Here is a 5,855-nt window from a genome sequence, read left to right on the forward strand (position 1 = left end):
GAGCGCATATAATAGGCCAATAGCATTGGAGATTAGTAGGTTGACAACTGCTTAGCCTATATATTGTAAGATGAGATTTATTTTTGTGAGGACATATTCAGAAGCTTGCCTTATTTTGCATTGTACATTATTTTGAGTCCAATTAATTGTAACTACATTTATAAATATTATATTCAGCTGCTTAGGTTTCATCTGGAACTATATAATATGGTGCACTTTACGTGCAGGTAATGTGAGTTATGATTAAGATTGGTGGAATGATATGTAGACAGTGAGATGTCACTTTTGTTGTCAGTGTTCAGTTGTCCAGTTTTCCTTCTTCTTCTTCGGACATTAAAGTTGATCGAGTTACTCCAGAGAAGTTGTCCCCGTGCTCTTGCTACACCCACAGCCCTCCGATAATTGAATTAAGTAACGTATAAGACCATAGGTTAGACATACAAAACCCCTGGCTACATCAGCTAACAAACAAAAAATCATTTTCAGTAGTATTTTAGCTTTCTTTTCTTTTCCTTTATAATTTAAATTTAATTAAGTAATTATTATTATTATTATTGTTGTTGTTGTTATTGTTATTGTTATTATTATTATTATTATTATTATAACATATATACAACTAGGGCCATATGTAAACAACTGAGATCTTCTTTCGACAGTGTACACACATGGGAGAAAAGAGCAACAAAGATTATTAACTTATTCCTAAGAAGAATTCCCAAAAGAGTTGTCATGACAACCAGTTAAGCATAAAATTGTGACCACTGCCATTAGCCAGTCACATCGCTCAGCTGACGCCCTGAATTGGTGTATCATTTCCTTTTGAGTCCAACAGCCAGGGACAAACAGCAAGTCACCTCAAATACTTCCTGTCATTAGGTTAGGTCAATAGACTGAGGTAACACTGACACACACACACACACACACACACACACACACACACACACACACACACACAGGTGGATGCACAAACCAAAACACACAGAACCATATTGACATTTGCATACATACACTACTCACAAAAAGTTAGGGATATTTGGCTTTCGGGTGAAATTTACAGAAAATGTAAAATGTTCACGCTACAGTGATATTATATCATGAAAGTAGGGCATTTAAGTAGAAGCATACACTGGTGATGTCCTCTTCTCAAATAATTTCTTGAAACAAAAGCCAACAACAGTGGTGGGTATACCACAACAAAAAATGTCAGTGTCAATAACTTGTCATGTGCCCTTGAGCATCAATTACAGCTTGACGATGACGTCTCATGCTGTTCACAAGTCGACTTATTGTCTGCTGAGGCATGGCATCCCACTCTTCATGAAGGGCGGCCCTCAGGACATTGAGGTTCTGGGGTACAGAGCTCCGAGCCTCTACACGGCGACTCAGCTGATCCCATAGGTTTTCTATGGGATTCAGGTCTGAGAAAGTGCAGGCCACTCCATTTGAGGTACCCCAGTCTCCAGCAGCCGTTCCCTAATGATACGACCTCGATGAGCTGGAGCATTGTCGTCCATGAGGATGAAATTAGGCCTGTGTTGTTCATGCAGGGGCACAATGACTGGATTAATGATGTTATTCAGGTAGTATGGGCTTGTCACTGTACCATTCACAAAGTGTAGGGCAGTTCTGTACTAACTAGACACACCTGCCCACACTGTAACACCACCACCACCAAAGGCTCGTCTGGTGACAACAGTGGCTGATGCATAAGGCTCTCCTTGACGTCTCCAACATCGTTGGCGGCCATAATTTCTGCTCAACATGAATCGGCTTTCATCAGAGAACAGCACTGAGGCCCACTGGTCCCTCGTCCAGCGTAAATGCTCCCTGGCCCATGCAAGACAATGACACCTGTGCCTGGTGGTGTAGTCAGGTACCCTTGCAGGTCGTCTAGCACGCAGACCATGCTGATGTAAACGGTTTCGAATGGTCTGACGTGACACTTGGGTGCCTCTCACCTCCCTTAAACGTGCCTGGAGTTGAGTGGCATTCATCATCCGTTTCCGCAGGGCACTGTTCACAATGAAGCGGTCATCAGTGTGGGATGTGGCCAAAGGACGTCCACTTCTATGCCTTTCTGTGACTCTTCCAGTCTCTCTGTATCTCTGTTGCAACCTGCTGATGACACTCTGTGACACTCTAAGCTCAGTGGCCACTTCCGTCTGAGGACATCCTGTTTGAAGCCTCGCAATGGCGAGGTGCTGCTGATCAATTGTTAGGTGTCGTCTTGGTCAAAATGATGTCAAAATGTGAACAGCATGATGAGGAGGACTGTTTAAATACCAATTCTAATTGAACCAGGAAATTTACTGGTCGATTCATGGATCAAACACCTGTTGTGAATTTTGCCGTTAAACTCCTTGTTAGAGAACAGCAACTTGTGCAAAAAGTACTGAAACATTGAACAGTTGGACATGTGCATTCAAAAGTTTACAGAAGGTCACATTAAGTTCACCTGTAAAGGTTATAATGCATTTTAGGTTCATCCTGAAATTTCACCTGAAAGCCGAATATCCCTAACTTTTTGTGAGTAGTGTATATGTGTGTACAAACTCACACAGATACAAACACACATCAAGGCACGCACACACACACACACACACACACACACACACATAACACGCTCATGCAGACCCTCTTATCTCCACAGTACAGTCTGTTCACTCTCTTGCGGTTACTCAACTGTAGATAAGATGATTGTGTTAGTGTACATCCGTGTGTGTGTGTGTGTGTGTGTGTGTGTTTGTGTGTGCAGCACAGTGTATGAAAATGAAAGCCAATGGGAATCCACAGCCATTCATCCTTCAGTGTTTTACAAAGTCCCGCTCATATCCTACCAGAGAAGCGGGTTTTTTCACAAATTGTAATATAAATTTGTTTCAGCCCCTTCGATCCAAAATTGCACCTGAGAACCACAACATAACAACAAAGCCTTTATTTTCAGCCATCAGTATAAAATTATATTGCATTGCAGATCAGTGGTTGCAATCAGGAGCAAAACTTTGCGCTGCAGTTGTTGAAATGATGGAAGAATGTGAGTATAATGTCGACTCCAAGCTACAAAGCTTCAAACTTCACCAGAAACTGAAGCTCTGTGATTGGCTGCTTCTTAGGGCAATGCACAGCAGGACAGGTTGTAACTTCTTTTACGCACTCTAGTCTTGTACCTTTGCCTTTTTTATGAAACTGAATTATTTCAACACAGATATTTGTTTATACTGATGATTCAACAGGAAGTTTTATGTCCATCAAAATGCTCAAATGGCCCATTAACATTGCATTTGGGAAAATGAATGCGATTTCTAATTCTGTAACCCTGACCGCCAAAATAAAAGCATGCACTTGCACCTTTTATTTATTTATTTATTTATTTATTTGAATGATTTGAAAGTAACTTGAGCTCTAGAAGCCATTCAACTGGAGTCACTAGTTACTTTGCAAAAGAAGCGTTTCCATGTGAAACATCAGATGAGAGAGTGTAGACTAGCCAACAGGACATGGAGCAGTCACAGCTACAGCATTAAAACACTTCTTATTCGCTGATGTATCTATAATTCAATTCTGAAAGCAGCCATTCTTCTTACTTTGCACTACTTTTACTGAGGGAACATTTTGAACATAGGATTTTTAGTATTTTTCCATTATGGGACGTTTTCCAACACTGCTCACAAGGATGAGACTCAAGAATGTGCATACACTTGAATCTTATATTTAGATCCAATATAAGCAAAAACCTGCCAGGGATTTAATAACAGGGACGCAGAACAATGACTTAACCACAACTTGGATGCCTTGCAATTTTGTTCCTCTTCCTTTTTTTTTCTTTCTGTATTTTATGTGCATTTTAAACATAATAACAAGATGTTTAAGAGTGTTTACATTATCGATGATAGTTACAGTGGATGTGTGTGCGCATCTCTCTCTCTCTCTCTCTCTCTCTCTCTCTCTCTCTCTCTCTCTCTCTCACACACACACACACACACACACACACACACACACGCACAGACCAAGACCTTTATCTGTCCAACCAGGAAGACAAACCCAAGGGAGCTCAGAGAGAGAGACAGACTTAGCAGGTGATCATGATTTGTTGCACATGAAAGATAGCACACACACGCACACGCACACACACACACACACACACACACAGACCACACACCTTGCACACAAGTGATAAGACAAGCTGATTGACACATTAACATATCCATATACGCACAGACACATCACTTGAGAGGCAACACAGATAGATAGACTGACAGACACACACACACACACACACACACACACACACTGGGATTGAGTTGGAGCTCAGCATGCCACTTCAAAAGCTTTGACTGTCTGTGATCAGCGCTGTCCTCTCCTCCCTCCTCTTAACCCTTAACCTCCATCTGCCTTTCTTTCTCGCATGCTGTGCGGTCAAGCTTTGTTCAAAGCCACAGAACTTTACTTTTTATTCTTGTGGAGATCCCGAGGTTTTCCAAAGATCCCAAACATGTGCTGCTGAATTCCAGGGAAATGTTTCTAAAATGATGCACCAAACATGGACACACTATTTTGATGTGATGCTGCGGCCAGAAAACAGCATCTTGGTTTTGAATATTTCACTCAGTATCAGTGTGCTGTCTATGGGTGTAACCTTCAAGCTGCTTAAGAGGAAATTTAAGAGAAAATCTGAGCGCAAGAGCTCGGTTTTACTACCTGTCTGCATGTTTTCATCACAAACGCAACACACACAGTTCCTTTATTTTAAATTATACTTTATTTCATATAAAAACAAAACAATAAACAAATAAATTAGATATTTCTAAAATAATTCTCTCGAGGAAATGTTTAAGAACATCGTGATTGTTTACAATTGGTATCTGGAAAGAAAAAAAAAAAAGAGCAGATAAATGGAATGTAATGATGATGCCATGCAAATCCGCCCAGACACTTTGTGTGTGTGTTGTTATGTAATTATTGAGAGTTTCCTTTTCAAAATGTGATTTCCAAGACTGACACCAACACTTAACAAAATGACCAATGGCACACAATGAAAACAAACCATGGTGTTACTGCAGGGAGAGAAGATCACCGAAAATCCTTGGCTGACTTTTACCGACTGGAAGATGATGGTTGATTTTTTTTTTTTTTTTTTTTTTGCTTGCTTGCTTGCTTGCTTTTGGAGTGAAACCCTTCAACTTCCTTTTAAACATCTGAAGAAGCACCAGCAAAGACAATACAATTCATGATACAGATACCAAATGTTTGAACTTTTTTTGCGGTTTGGCAGTTTGGGCAGACAGACGGATGTCATGCTTTGGCTCAGCTGCCTAACAGGTGAAAACAGTGAAGCGTCCCTCATTAGCAGTGTGTTATTTTTTTATGTGTCCCTGTTTTTCCATCGCGACAGGCTTGTGGTCGGATTCGGGAGAAGAGCCGGAGCCCCTGAGGGGTTGTTTTCCAGGCCCCGGTCCCCAGTGGCGGAGCGCCGAATCTGAATGAACATTTGTATATTAAAAAGATGGTGGCCTGGGATGGAGATAAGGCGGCGGGAGAGCAGGAGGAGAAGAAGAAGAGTCCATTACCATAATAAGGGGCCTCTTCATTTGCACACAAGCCCAGGCAATCCCCATCCCTGCTACCCTCCCCACCCCCCTCCCCTCTGGCCTATAGTCACACCCATTAAGTCTGCAAAGCCCCATTGTCCAGCCGGGCTGCGGACCTGAAGACCCCTGGCCAACAGATTGAGCTGGCTAAAGAGTTACAGCAAGACAAAGGAGGGTCCCTCCCCCTTCTCCTCCATTTGAAATCAATCACAGAGGCTTTCACATTCAATACACCACCCACCCAACCCCCCCCCCCCCCCCCCACTC

This window comes from Myripristis murdjan, chromosome 14, assembly GCF_902150065.1.
Source record: "Myripristis murdjan chromosome 14, fMyrMur1.1, whole genome shotgun sequence".
Taxonomy (NCBI): domain Eukaryota; kingdom Metazoa; phylum Chordata; class Actinopteri; order Holocentriformes; family Holocentridae; genus Myripristis; species Myripristis murdjan.